This window comes from Esox lucius, chromosome 11, assembly GCF_011004845.1.
Source record: "Esox lucius isolate fEsoLuc1 chromosome 11, fEsoLuc1.pri, whole genome shotgun sequence".
Classification (NCBI taxonomy): Eukaryota; Metazoa; Chordata; class Actinopteri; order Esociformes; family Esocidae; genus Esox; species Esox lucius.
In genome coordinates, this window is record NC_047579.1 from 52556287 (window position 1) to 52571164 (window position 14878).

Sequence of the window (14878 nt, forward strand, 5' to 3'; positions counted from 1 at the left end):
GTTGCTTCAATGCATTTAGGGGTGTGGTCCTGGTCAAGACAATCTCCTGAACTCCAAACTGAATGTCAGAATGGGAAAGAAAGGTGATTTAAGCAATTTTGAGCGTGGCATGGTTGTTGGTGCCAGACGGGCCGGTCTGAGTATTTCACAATCTGCTCAGTTACTAGGATTTTCACGCACAACCATTTCTAGGGTTTACAAAGAATGGTGTGAAAAGGGAAAAACATCCAGTATGCGGCAGTCCTGTGGGCAAAAATGCCTTGTTAATGCTAGAGGTCAGAGGAGAATGGGCCGACTGATTCAAGCTGATAGAAGAGCAACATTGACTGAAATAACTACTCGTTACAACCGAGGTATGCAGCAAAGCAAGAAAATCAATCAAGCCTTGTTACAAGTGTGCAGGCTGGTGGGGGTGTGTAATGGTGTGGGGGATGTTTTCTTGGCACACTTTAGGCCCCTTAGTGCCAATTGGGCATCCTTTAAATGCCACGGCCTACCTGAGCATTGTTTCTGACCATGTCCATCCCTTTATGACCACCATGTACCCATCCTCTGATGGCTACTTCCAGCAGGATAATGCACCATGTCACAAAGCTCGAATCATTTCAAATTGGTTTCTTGAACATGACAATGAGTTCACTGTACTGAAATGGCCCTCACAGTCACCAGATCTCAACCCAATAGAGCATCTTTGGGATGTGGTGGAACGGGAGCTTCGTGCCCTGGATGTGCATCCCACAAATCTCCATCAACTGCAAGATGCTATCCTATCAATATGAATCAATGCCATGTAGAATTAAGGCAGTTCTGAAGGCTCAAACACAGTATTAGTATGGTGTTCCTAATAATCCTTTAGGTGAGTGTATATGCATATATATAGATAAGGATTATATATTTTTTTGCCCGGCTAGCTGGCCAGTTGACTATTTATAGTTACTGTTGATACCGGCTGGCTAGCCACCTGACGCAAGTATAAGCAACTACTTAATTTTAACGTTTAACTACCAATTTTCCAAAAGTGTGGGATTTTAGTTTTGGGTCTCTAAGAAGGAGTGGAACTCACAACCAGTAGCTGATAGACATGCTGAGCCCTGCTTCACCTAGACATGCCGAACCCTGCTTCACCTAGACATGCCGAACCCTGCTTCACCTAGACATGCCGAACCCTGCTTCACCTAGACATGCCGAGCCCTGCTTCACCTAGACATGCCGAACCCTGCTTCACCTAGACATGCTGAGCCCTGCTTCACCTAGACATGCCGAACCCTGCTTCACCTAGACATGCCGAACCCTGCTTCACCGAGACATGCTGAACCCTGCTTCACCGAGACATGCCGAACCCTGCTTCACCTAGACATGCTGAGCCCTGCTTCACTTTGACATGCCGAGCCCTGCTTCACATAGACATGCCGAGCCCTGCTTCACATAGACATGCCAAACCCTGCTTCACCGAGACATGCCGAACCCTGCTTCACGCTGAGCCACGTGGGTCATTGCACTCAGAGTTCCTGCAGTGGCTCGCTGCTTCACCTAGACATGCCGAGCCCTGCTTCACCGAGACATGCCGAACCCTGGTTCACCGAGACATGCCGAACCCTGCTTCACCTAGACATGCCGAACCCTGCTTCACCTAGACATGCTGAGCCCTGCTTCACTTTGACATGCCGAGCCCTGCTTCACCTAGACATGCCGAGCCCTGCCTTACCGAGACATGCCGAACCCTGCTTCACCGAGACATGCCGAACCCTGCTTCACCTAGACATGCTGAACCCTGCTTCACCTAGACATGCCGAACCTTGCTTCACCTAGACATGCCGAACCGTGCTTCACCTAGACATGCCGAACCCGGCTTCACCTAGACATGCCGAGCCCTGCTTCACCTGGACATGCCGAACCCTGCTTCACCTAGACATGCCGAGCTCTGCTTCACCGAGACATGCTGAACCCTGCTTCACCTAGACATGCTGAGCCCTGCTTCACTTTGACATGCCGAGCCCTGCTTCACATAGACATGCCGAACCCTGCTTCATCGAGACATGCCGAACCCTGCTTCATGCTGAGCCACGAGGGTCATTGCACTCAGAGTTCCTACAGCGGCTCGCTGAGCAAGCGTGCAAGACGCATTTAGTGCTGCAGTTCTGTGTCTCAAATATTTCCCGTAACAGCTTGACCATTACCTTCTTAAGGGTCAGAGTGGTTAGGTGTGCTTGCCAGTGGAACGTTGCATCGGTATCTGTCAGGCCACAATAATTTGGCGCCCACCGCAGGTACACGACGAAAATAGCTTAATTTATCTATTACACCCGGACCAGGGAGAAAGGAGACAGCCGGTGGACGGGTTGAAACAGGAAACAAAGTGATAATTAGGGATTAAGGAATCCCTGGGGTTTAAGAAACGTAACACCTGGTTTACAAAGTCCCTAGTAACTGCATGTAATTTAGACTAGTGATGTAAGGACCAGCAGACTCACTGGCTGGAATACAAACACGTTCTGAATTAGGGATCCACTGTCCATGGGTCTGATTGGACCAATCCCAGTGCCAGGATATCTATCAGGATACAGGACGGAAAAGGGAAATATCTATCATGATTCAGGACGGAGTAGGGAAATATCTATCATGATTGAGGACGGAGTAGGGAAATGTCTATCAGGATACAGGACGGAATAGGGAAATGTCTATCAGGATACAGGACGGAATAGGGAAATGTCTATCAGGATACAGGACGGAATAGGGAAATGTCTATCAGGATACAGGACGGAAAAGGGAAATGTCTATCAGGATACAGGACGGAATAGGGAAATGTCTATCACACATTTACGAGAACATGTTTTTGTCATTATGTGGTATTGCATGTAGACTAATGGCAAAAAAAATCATAAATATTATCAATTAGAAAGTAAGTCTGAAACTCAACAACATGTGGAGGTATGTGGGGTATGAATACTGTAGAATACAGCTGAATGGTTGAGGGTCACCATCAGGAGAGCCTTGAAGAACACTTCTCTGTGACCCGGGCCGGGGGGGCTGACTTCTATCTGTGGGAATGTTGGTGGCAGGAGATCAGGTTTAACAGCTATAAATACTGTAGTGCATCCAGATTGGACAGCGTAACACAGAGGTCTGATCATCAGTACCAGATCATAACTGTCATCTAACATAAAAACACTTGTGTGTGTGTGACTGTGTGTGTGATTGTGTGTGTGACCGTGTGTGTGCGTTCCTGATTGTATGTGTGTGTTATCAATGAAGCTTTGACAAAACGTTCAAATTTACATTAGATGAGACAGACAGATATGGACACGCACACACGAATATTACCTTCACATACACACACACACACACACACACACATATACAGAAGACAGAGAGTAGTTTGCATGCTTTTGGTTGGTTGTCGTTGTTAACAAGTGATGCATGTCATCTCTTGGCTCACAATGTGCCTTTGTTACAACGAGGAGCTGCAGGCTGCACCTTCCAAAATGTTTCCAAGTGTATTAAAAACTAATGTCCACACAACTTAGCGACATGAATGCAATTTTGGCAAATTAATATGAAACATGTTAATGTAAGTAATGCAAAACTGACAGTGCAGCTCAATTCCTTACAGTCATTATATCTCACTTAACATTGTGTTAAAGCCAAACTGTCTGACCTCTCATCCCATCACACTGAGGTTCATGTCCTTCCTGATGTTTTAATACAACAGTCTACCAGTGAACTCTATGGCAGTCCTCAGACACTGCTCACACTCAACGACACACACACACACTCACAGACACACACACACACACAAACACTATACACATACACACACACACACACCCTTATTTTTTCATCTTTACTAGGGGTGCCAATAATTGTGGAGGGCACTGGATATGTCTTATCTGTATGTCTCCATTCTCTATATACAGTATCGCAAAAAAAGTGAATACACCCCTCACTTGTATAACAGTGTAAATTTGCTGTCCCCTCAAAATAACTCAACACACAGCCATTAATGTCTAAACCGCTGACAACAAAAGTGAGTACAAATTGGGCCCAATTTGGACATTTTCACTTAGGGGTGTACTTACTTTTGTAAGCTCTAGTTGTTCCATTGTAGCAAAGTGTCATTTCTTCAGTGTTGTCACATGAAAAGATATAATCAAATATTTGCAAAAATGTGAGGGATATACTCACTTTTGTGAGATACTGTATATTCTGTCTTTATGTTGCTATATCTCTCTTCTCTATATATATCGTTACTCTACTTTCAGTATTTCTCTTCTCTCTGTATCTTCTCTCTTTATATATCTGTCGTCTTTGTCTTCTCTTTAAAAATCTCTCTTCTTTATTTACATCTCTTCTCTCTGTATCTTCTCTCTTTATATATCTGTCGTCTTTGTCTTCTCTTTAAAAATCTCTCTTCTTTATTTATATCTCTTCTCTCTCTTCTCTGTATACATTCCTTTTTAATTGATCCTTTCTTCTCTGTTTTCTATATACCTTTCTTCTCTCTATATATCTCTGTTGTCTATCTCTCTTCTCATTATATATCTCTCTTCTCTATACATATATCTCTGTTGTCTGTCTTTCTTCTCATTATATATCTCTTCTCTCTATATATCTCTGTTGTCTATCTCTCTTCTCATTATTTCTCTTCTCTCTATATATCTCTGTTGTCTATCTCTCTTCTCATTATATATCTCTCTTCTCTCTATATATCTCTGTTGTCTATCTCTCTTCTCATTATATATATCTCTTCTCTCTATATATCTGTTGTCTATCTCTCTTCTCATTATATATATCTCTTCTCTCTATATATCTGTTGTCTATCTCTCTTCTCTCTATATATCTGTTGTCTATCTCTCTTCTCATTATATATCTCTCTTCTCTCTCTCTCTCTCTCTCTCTCTCTCTCTCTCTCTCTATATATATATATATATATATATATATATATATATATATATATATGTTGTCTATCTCTCTTCTCTCTATATATCTGTTGTCTATCTCTCTTCTCATTATATATCTCTCTTCTCTCTGTAACTCTTCACTTCACATCTTTCTTCTCTCTCTCTTCTCTGTGTGTATCTTTCTTCTCCCTCTTTTTCCTCTCTGCTGTCACACAGTGCTCACACTGCACAAGACATCATTATCCCTAACCAATTCAGAGGATTGTCAGTGTTTGACTGTGAGGAGACACAGTGTGCTGAGCTGGTCAACTAGTGCAGAGCTTCTGTATTCTTTGCCAAAGCAGCCCAAGCTACCTGTTTATTTCCTCCATTCTCTAGCAGTAAGTATGAGTTCCGAATTCATCATGGGTATGAAGGAAACTGGCACTGAAATGCCAGTGGGAGACTGTCCATAGGATCTTCTCTGACAGCTTTCCAGTACAAGACCATCGTCAAACCGCAATGGGTTAGAATCTTTGAAATCCATTTGGATGACCTCTGACCCAGACAAGCTGTAAATTATCCTGGGGATTTCAGAGAGTCTGAACGGGTAATCCAAGATCCACAACAGTTATTTGCATGTTTTGGAAAAAGAATGAGGTTTCCTCAATTAAATTATGGTTCAACAAATTGCAAACAACCTAATTATAGAGCTAATTTGTGCTGAGTAACATTTGAACAACATTTGATAAGATCTGGCAGCCACTATCCATGTAAAAATCACAAGCATGTTAAACAGGTATCCTTGTCCTAATGACAGCCCAGCTACCTAATGTCATTAGACCTTTTTCCTTCTCTTGCTATTTATCAATTGGCAGTTTCACAGTGGCTCTCTATCTGGATCATGGAATTACTGAAGATGTGAAACGTGCGCGGAAAGCCAAGCAGAGTGCCTCATGACGGTTTGTGTTCCACAAGAGAAGTTATGAGATATCTATATCTAACCTTGACATTTGAACCCTGGCATTAGAACCCTGACATTGGAACCCTAACATTGGAAACCTGGAATAAGAATCTTGGCATTGGATCCCTGGCATTGGATCCCTGGCATTAGTACACTGATATTGGAACCCTGGCATTGGAACCTTGGCATTAGAACACTGACACTGGAACCCTGGCATTAGAACACTGACATTAGAACCCTGGCATTGGAACCCAGACATTGGAATATTATAATATGTTTGATGTGGCTTCTCAAATATTTTAATGAAACTGGGCAACATTGTTTTAAAGGTTTCTTTAGAGAGAAAACCTTTGACACAACCTTGTGATCTATCACAACCTTTATTCCCTTACAACCTCATTTTCACTTTAATACAGTCAGTTATCAGTTGAGGTGCTCTGAGCAGTTCAAATACAACCTCATTTTCATTTTAATACAGTCAGTTATCAGTTGAGGTGCTCTGAACAGTTCAAATACAACCTCATTTTCCCTTTAAAACGGTCAGTTATCAGTTGAGGTGCTCTGAACAGTTCAAATACAACCTCATTTTCCCTTTAAAACGGTCAGTTATCAGTTGAGGTGCTCTGAACAGTTCAAATACAACCTCATTTTCCCTTTAAAACGGTCAGTTATCAGCTGAGTTGCTCTGAGCAGTTCAAATACAACCTCATTTTCCCTTTAAAATGGTCAGTTATCAGCTGAGTTGCTCTGAGCAGTTCAAATACAACCTCATTTTCCCTTTAAAACGGTCAGTTATCAGCTGAGTTGCTCTGAGCAGTTCAGGGAACGGTTCAGTCCCTCATGACGTCACACACACATTCCACAAAGTCAGCGAACAGCTTTGACCGATGCCTTCTTCGCACAAACACACACACACACACACACACATCTTTTAACCGTGTTAAAGTGCCAACCACAGATATGTACTTCTTGTATCGCTACGATTAATTTACAAACCTGTTGTTTCTCCTCTGTCACTCTCTCCCTCCCTCTTAATAACCTCCCTCACTCTCACCTTCCCTCCCTGTTTCTCATTCCCTACCTTACCCTGTCTGTTCTCCCTGCCTGTCTGTTCTCCCTGCCTGTCGGTTCTCCCTGCCTGTCTGTTCTCCCTGCCTGTCTGTTCTCCCTGCCTGTCTGTTCTCCCTGCCTGTCTGTCTGTTAATCCCAGCAGACAGTGGGGGATAATGAGGCCCCAAACAGAAGCTTTGTGGTGTGTTAGTGTGCGTACGTGCATGTGTGTGTGTGATTTTCGTTAATCTCAGTAATGACTACTCATGCAGCCCTGGCTTAACTTTATGCTGAGCACCTCTGACACATAACCAACCTGCTGAGTGTGTAATTGTGTATGCGTGAGTGAGTCTGTGTGTGAGAGTGTGTGTACGTGAGAGTCTGTGTGTGAAAGTATGTGTGAATTTCTGAGTGAGATTAAGTATGAATGTGTCTATGATTGTGTACCTGGGCGTGCACACCTGTTACCTTGGACTGACACCTGTTAACCTGCACTGACACACCAGTTACCCTGGACTGACTACCCTGTTATCCTGGACTGACACCTGTTACCCTGGACTGACACACCTGTTACCCTGGACTGACACCAGTTACCCTGGACTGACACCCCTGTTACCCTGGACTGACACACCTGTTACCATGGACTGACACACCTGTTACCATGGACTGACACACCTGTTACCCTAGACTGACACACCTGTTACCCTGGACTGACCTAGACTGACACACCAGTTACCCTGGACTGACACACCTGTTACCCTGGACTGACACACCTGTTACCATGGACTGATACACATGTTACCCTGGACTGACACACCTGTTACCCTGGACTGACACACCTGTTACCCTGGACTGACACCCCTGTTAGCCCGGACTGACACACCTGTTACCCTGGACTGACACACCTGTTACCATGGACTGATACACATGTTACCCTGGACTGACACACCTGTTACCCTGGACTGACACACCTGTTACCCTGGACTGACACCCCTGTTAGCCCGGACTGACACACCTGTTACCCTGGACTGACACACCTGTTACCATGGACTGATACACATGTTACCCTGGACTGACACACCTGTTACCCTGGACTGACACACCTGTTACCCTGGACTGACACCCCTGTTAGCCCGGACTGACACACCTGTTACCCTGGACTGACACACCTGTTACCCTGGACTGACACACCTGTTATGTTATACTAACACATCTGTTACACTAGACCAGGGGTGGGCAATATTTTTCACTGGGGGGCCACACTGAAAATGCTAGAGAGCATTGTGGGCCAGATTACTTTTTTAACCAACATGCCTAAAAAACTCTGTTAACTTGCATATTATATTTGTGCATATTTATTTTCCATGCAACACTGTTTTCATAATTGAACTTACTTTAACAATGTATTTTTAAAATTATTTTCGGTTAAGAACTTTTATTATGGCAGTTGGCGTTCATGAGAGGAGGAGTTAGGGGTGCGTTCATGAGAGGAGGAGTTAGGGGTGCGTTCATGAGAGGAGGAGTTAGGGGTGTGTTCATGAGAGGAGGAGTTAGGGGTGTGTTCATGAGAGGAGGAGTTAGGGGTGCATTCATGAGAGGAGGAGTTAGGGGTGCGTTCATGTGCCGTGGAGCGAGGGGTGCGTTCATGAGAGGAGGAGTTAGGGGTGCGTTCATGTGCCGTGGAGCGAGGGGTGCGTTCATGAGAGGAGGAGTTAGGGGTGCATTCATGAGAGGAGGAGTTTGGGGTGCGTTCATGTGCCGTGGAGCGAGGGGTGCGTTCATGAGAGGAGGAGCGCGGAAGCGGGTCTACGTCGGCAGAGGATGTCACAGTTTGCCTTGAAACGTAACTTTCAACTCAACAGTTATTTAGGTATAATAGTTATTAGGGCAGACAGTCTATGAAATAACTTCTGAAGATTTTCACTCAAAGCAAATGTTGGTATAATTGCCGTCATCTAACAGTATATTGTTTGTGCTACGTGCTTTTAACCACAGCAATTCCAGCAGCCCAGACCCAAGAAATCAACTTTTAAGGCTACTCACTCAATATGAACAGGAAAGCCTCGTATGGGCGTTGACAAGTGAGGTGAAGTCAGGAGTCATTTCTGTTGAAGCAGTGTGCGGTTCTGTTGAAGCAGTGTGCGGTTCTGTTGAAGCAGTGTGTGGTTCTTTTGAAGAAGTGTGCGATTCTGCTGCAAGATGTTCATTAGTGAGGCTGCATCTGCACTTGGACTTGTTGAATTGTAGGATCTGGTGACAGTTTTTGTATTTCGCTGCATGTATGCTCTGGAGGTGCCTCTGCAAATTGTACTCTCTAGAAACTGTTACGTTAGCTTAACATAATAAGCAAGTTGCTTTACCTGCGACATCTGCAAATAAATATTTTCCTGTCAATTTTTTTTTAAATACCGTGCTTTCGTTATCAAAATTTCTTAGGCTCATTTCCAGAGATCGCTAGCCATCAATTGTATGTACAAATGATAACCACCTCAACTGATCACTTCTGCGCGTGGATTGTGGTGCTGGTCCCTACATATCATAGCAATGCAAATACCTTGGACCTCGTCAGGTTTTATTATTTTTTTATTATTTTAAAAGTTTTGGATATATCGCGGGCCAGATAGAATGACTCAACGGGCTGGATCCGGCCCAGGGGCCTTATCTTGCCCAGGTCTGCACTTGACTGACACACCTGTTACCCCGGGCTGACACACCTGTTACACTGGTTACACCTGTTACCATGACTCTCCTCTTTTGGGCACACGGTCCACAAAAAGTGGTGAAAACTGAGTCGCACCTCTTGACCTCCTGCCTAATGAATGACCTCTTGACCTCCTCCCTAATGAATGACCTCTTGACCTCCTGCCTAATGAATGACCTCTTGACCTCCTACCTAATGAATGACCTCTTTACCTCCTGCCTAATGAATGACCTCTTTACCTGCTGCCTAATGAATAATCTCTTGACCTCTTGCCTAATGAATGACCTCTTTACCTCCTGCCTAATGAATGACCTCTTTACCTGCTGCCTAATGAATGATCTCTTGACCTTTTGCCTAATGAATGACCTCTTTACCTCCTGCCTAATGAATGACCTCATTACCTCCTGCCTAATGAATGATCTCTTGACATCTTGCCTAATGAATGACCTCTTGACCTCTTGCCTAATGAATGACCTCTTTACCTCCTGCCTAATGAATGACCTCATTACCTCCTGCCTAATGAATGACCTCATTACCTCCTGCCTAACCTCATTTGAAACACATTTCTCTCAGATCATACACACCCACCAAGAATTAGAAAACAAGTCAAACCTGCCATGATTAGTATATTCTATTCAATATATTCCATGTATTACATTCTATTATGATTAGTATATCCTATGTAAAATATTCTAACATGGTTAGTATACTCTATCTAATATACACTGCTCAAACACATCCGGTCTCGATGAACATAATATATTAAGGATCAAAATCTTTACCCAACGTTTGTTGAGAACAAAATGACGTAACAATGGTCAGTAGTGTGTGTGGCCCCCACGTGCCTGTATGCACTCCTGACAACATCTGGGCATGTTCCTGATGAGACGATGGATGGTGTCCTGGGGGATCTCCTCCTAGACCTGGATCAGGGCATCAGTGATCTCCTGGACAGTCTGTGGCACTACTTTGCGGCGTCGGATGCACGATACATAACATTTCAGAGGTTCTCAACTGGATTCAGGACTGGGGACCATGAGGGCCAGTCAATAGCATTAAAGCCTTAGTCATCAAGGGTTAAGGTTAGTGCAAATCTGCTCATATCTGTCAACAGGGCGGCAATGGCAGATGTGATGGTACTTCCATCGATCGACACTCTTAAATAAGGCAGTACCAAGACGAAATTCTCTAGGCACAAGTTAACCATTTTAATATTATTTGCAAATAAGAGAGACGCGTCAAACGCTTACCAACATAATCGTCCGAGGAGTCTTTGACTCCATACATGCACAATCCGTATTTATTACAGTGAAAAGGGGTGTGGTAAGTTGTTGCCCATCTGTCTTGTGTCACAAAGGCTTTACCCAAAGGGTGGGCTGTCCCCCCACCTTATCCTTCCTGCCTTAATGTTTACTGGTGTGTTTACCTAAAAGGGCCAACTGATCTTATTTCCCACCCAAGGACCACATTCCTAAGGAACAGAGAACTGACACCCTTCTTTGTCTAGGCAGGAGGACATGGCCCAAATACCTAATAATCCTCTGATATTATACAGACATGTGTGTCACAATCAAAGTAAAGATTTACATACCAGCCAATGGAAAGACAGACATTTCTCAAATGCACCTTAATTCAAAGTTTCCATAACACAGACCTGCCATCTCTGGTGTCTCTCAAGCTACATGGTGCTGGGCTGTGAGCACAGGTCCCACTAGACGCCATTGGGCCCATATGCCACCCTCATGGAGTATGTTTCTGACAGTTTGGTCACTGCAGCCAAACTGTAGCCCGCTGGAGGTCATTTTGAATATAATTTCATGTTGTGATTTATCAGACCACAGGACACATAGTTTTCCACTTTGCCTCCGTCCATCTTGAATGAGCTTGGTCCCAGAGAAGGCAGCAGTGGTTCTGGATCTTGTTTATATCTGGTTTCTTCTTTGCATGGTAGAGTATTAACTTGCATTTGTGGATGCAGCGACGTACTGTGTTAACAGACAATGGTTTCGGAAGTGTTCCTGAGCCCATGCAGTGATGTCCACTACAGAAACATGTCTGTTTTTACTGCAGTGATGTCAATTACAGAAACATGTCTGTTTTTAATGCAGTGATGTCCACTACAGAATCATGTCTGCTTTTAATGCAGTGATGTTCACTACAGAAACATGTCTGCTTTTAATGCAGTGATGTCCACTACAGAATCATGTCTGCTTTTAATGCAGTGATGTCCACTACAGAAACATGTCTGCTTTTAATGCAGTGATGTCCACTACAGAATCATGTCTGCTTTTAATGCAGTGATGTTCACTACAGAAACATGTCTGCTTTTAATGCAGTGATGTCCACTACAGAATCATGTCTGTTTTTAATGCAGTGATGTCCACTACAGAAACATGTCTGCTTTTAATGCAGTGATGTCCACTACAGAATCATGTCTGCTTTTAATGCCGTGATGTCCACTACAGAATCATGTCTGATTTTAATGCAGTGTCACCTGAGAGCCTGAAGCTCACAGCCATCCAGTATTGGCTTTTGGCCTTGTCCCTTACCTGTTACCAATTAACCTAGTTAGTTTTTTTTAGCATTACATGTTGCTGGCATCAAATTCAAAATGGGCAGAGGTGTTACAGAGGTGTAAAAAGTACAAAGTAAAAGTACTCAACTGGGTTCAGCTGTGTTCACCAGTTTTGGGAAGTATATAATTAAGATATAAATAACCAGGTAAAGAGAGTTCAAAACTAACTAGTGATCAATTAAACAAAAAGGAAGAGTGTAAATTATCAATTAAGGACACTGATTAGTTATGAACTCTGTTTACATGGTCATTTAACCCTTCTTTAGGAACTTCCCAAAACTGGTGAACACAGCCGAGTACTTCTACTTTGTACTTTTTACACCCCTGCTAAGTTAGTGGTAAATTATTTGCATATCATTGCATTGTGTGTTTATTTACATTTACTCAGCGTCACAACCTTTCTGGAAACATGTTACTATTATTATAATAATAATAATTATTATTATTAAGATTAGTATATTCTGTCATGATTAATATATTCAATATTATAACTGTTACATAATTCCTAATATATTCTATCATGATTTGTACATAATGACTAGTATATTCTATCAAGTATAATCTAAATGATTGGTATGTTGTACGTAGAATTTTCTAACATGATTTGAGGTCTTTTGTGGTTTTGAATATACAGTTGGAGGGAAGAGAAGTGAAAGAAGCATTTTTCAACAGTTCTTTATGTTATTTTCATTTGGCCTGAGGGTGTTAAAACCTGAACCACAACCTCTGTGTACGTGTGTGTGTGTGTATGTGTGTGTGTGTGTAGTCAGTTTGAAATGGGTGGGGCATTAGTGCACATATCCCATTACACACCTAAATAGGCATAATACACCCACACACACACACACACACACACACACACAGATACACACACTCTGTTGTCTATTTTGTCCCTGTGACAACATATACACACTCACACACAGTAGAATCTGGTTGTGAATTTGTGGATGACAAATGACCATCAGTCCACCAATCATCTAAGCTGAACACCAATAGGATCACTCATGTCAGAGTCGACAACCAATCAAATCAGTCCGTCACACTACTGTTTGAAGATTAACAACCACAGCCAGAACCAAATAAATCTCTCTCTCTTCCTCCCCCCTCTCTCCTTTGCTCTCACTCTCTTTCTCTCTTTCTTGTTCTCTCTCCCTCCCTTTCTCTCTCTCCATCATCATTTCTGTATCCTTAGCTCTCCCTCCACCTCAATCTACCTCTCCCTCAATCTCACTATTCCTCTTTCTCTCAACTACCCTCCCTCCCTCCCTCAATCTCACTATTCCTCTTTCTCTCTTCCTTCCATTTTTATTTCTCTCTTTCCCTCATTTATTTGTGTGAGGTGCTGGCATGGCAGCCTGCGGTGCCAGTGAATCCAGCGCCCTCTCTCCCTCAGTTCATAGCGGACACCTGTTTTCATTAATTATTGGCTGCACCTGTTTTCTCTCATCGCTGACACTAATTAAGTTCCTGTTTCTCCAGTGTATCTTGTCGGTCTTTGTTTTGGTTTCTACAATATGTAGCGTTGTGCATCCCTGTCTCATGGTTTGTTTGTTTTTCCTGCTTTTCCCAGTTCAGTTTTGGACTTTGCGCCTCGACTCTGCCTGGGGTTCTTTGGGGTGTCTGACTGGGTATGTGTACAAAGTTTTTATGATAACTGCTGATACAAAAATAGTTTTATAAAATAAATATTATTGACATTTTACACTGGCCAGATCCTTCTCCAGCATCAGGTCACCATTTGACCTGAGAAAACCCCACACACTTGTGTTCAATTTCAGATTTACATACACCATAAAGATCTGACTACCACTCACCTGGGAGATTCCAGTTAGCCTGGAACACACACTTCCACCACCAGTCTCTAGCTGTTTCTAGATGTTGGCCTTGACTCTCCCCAGCTGCTCCTGACAGGCCTGAATCACTGCTGCCCCCTAGTGGAGTGTTAGGGGTTTGTTTTAGACTTCTGGCTTAGTTTTAGTGTTATGGGTTAGTTAAACACTTTTGGGTTAATTTTAGACTTCTGGCTCAGTTTAATTCTCATGGGTTTGTTTTTGGGCAGGGTGGGTGAACTATAGCTTGCAGACTTGATCAGCAGACTCTAGTTTCATGACACAGCGGTGATAGAACAGAGAAGGGGAGAAGAAAGGAGAAATGAGAAAGAGGAGAAAGGACACCAGAGGTGACATGCGCTATCTCTCTTCTGTATCTAACAACCAAAAGAACCCTAAATATCAACCATCTAACTAGAGAACCCTGCATATAAACCATCTAACTAGAGAACCCTTCATATAAACCATCTAACTAGAGAACCCTTCATATAAACCATCTAACTAGAGATCCCTTCATATCAACCATCTAACTAGAGAACCCTTCATATAAACCATCTAACTAGAGAACCCTTCATATAAACCATCTAACTAGAGAACCCTTCATATCAACCATCTAACTAGAGAACCCTTCATATAAACCATCTAACTAGAGAACCCTTCATATAAACCATCTAACTAGAGAACCTTCATATAAACCATCTAACTACAGAACCCTTCATATAAACCATCTAATTAGAAAAACATTTTGGCTCAGGGGCCACATCCTGATTTTGAAATGAAATGGAGGGCCACATTTGTTCTGTAATTTGTTGATCATACATTTTTTGCAGGCTGTTAAAGGGCAGTAGTTAAATCATTCATACATTCCATAATATACCATAA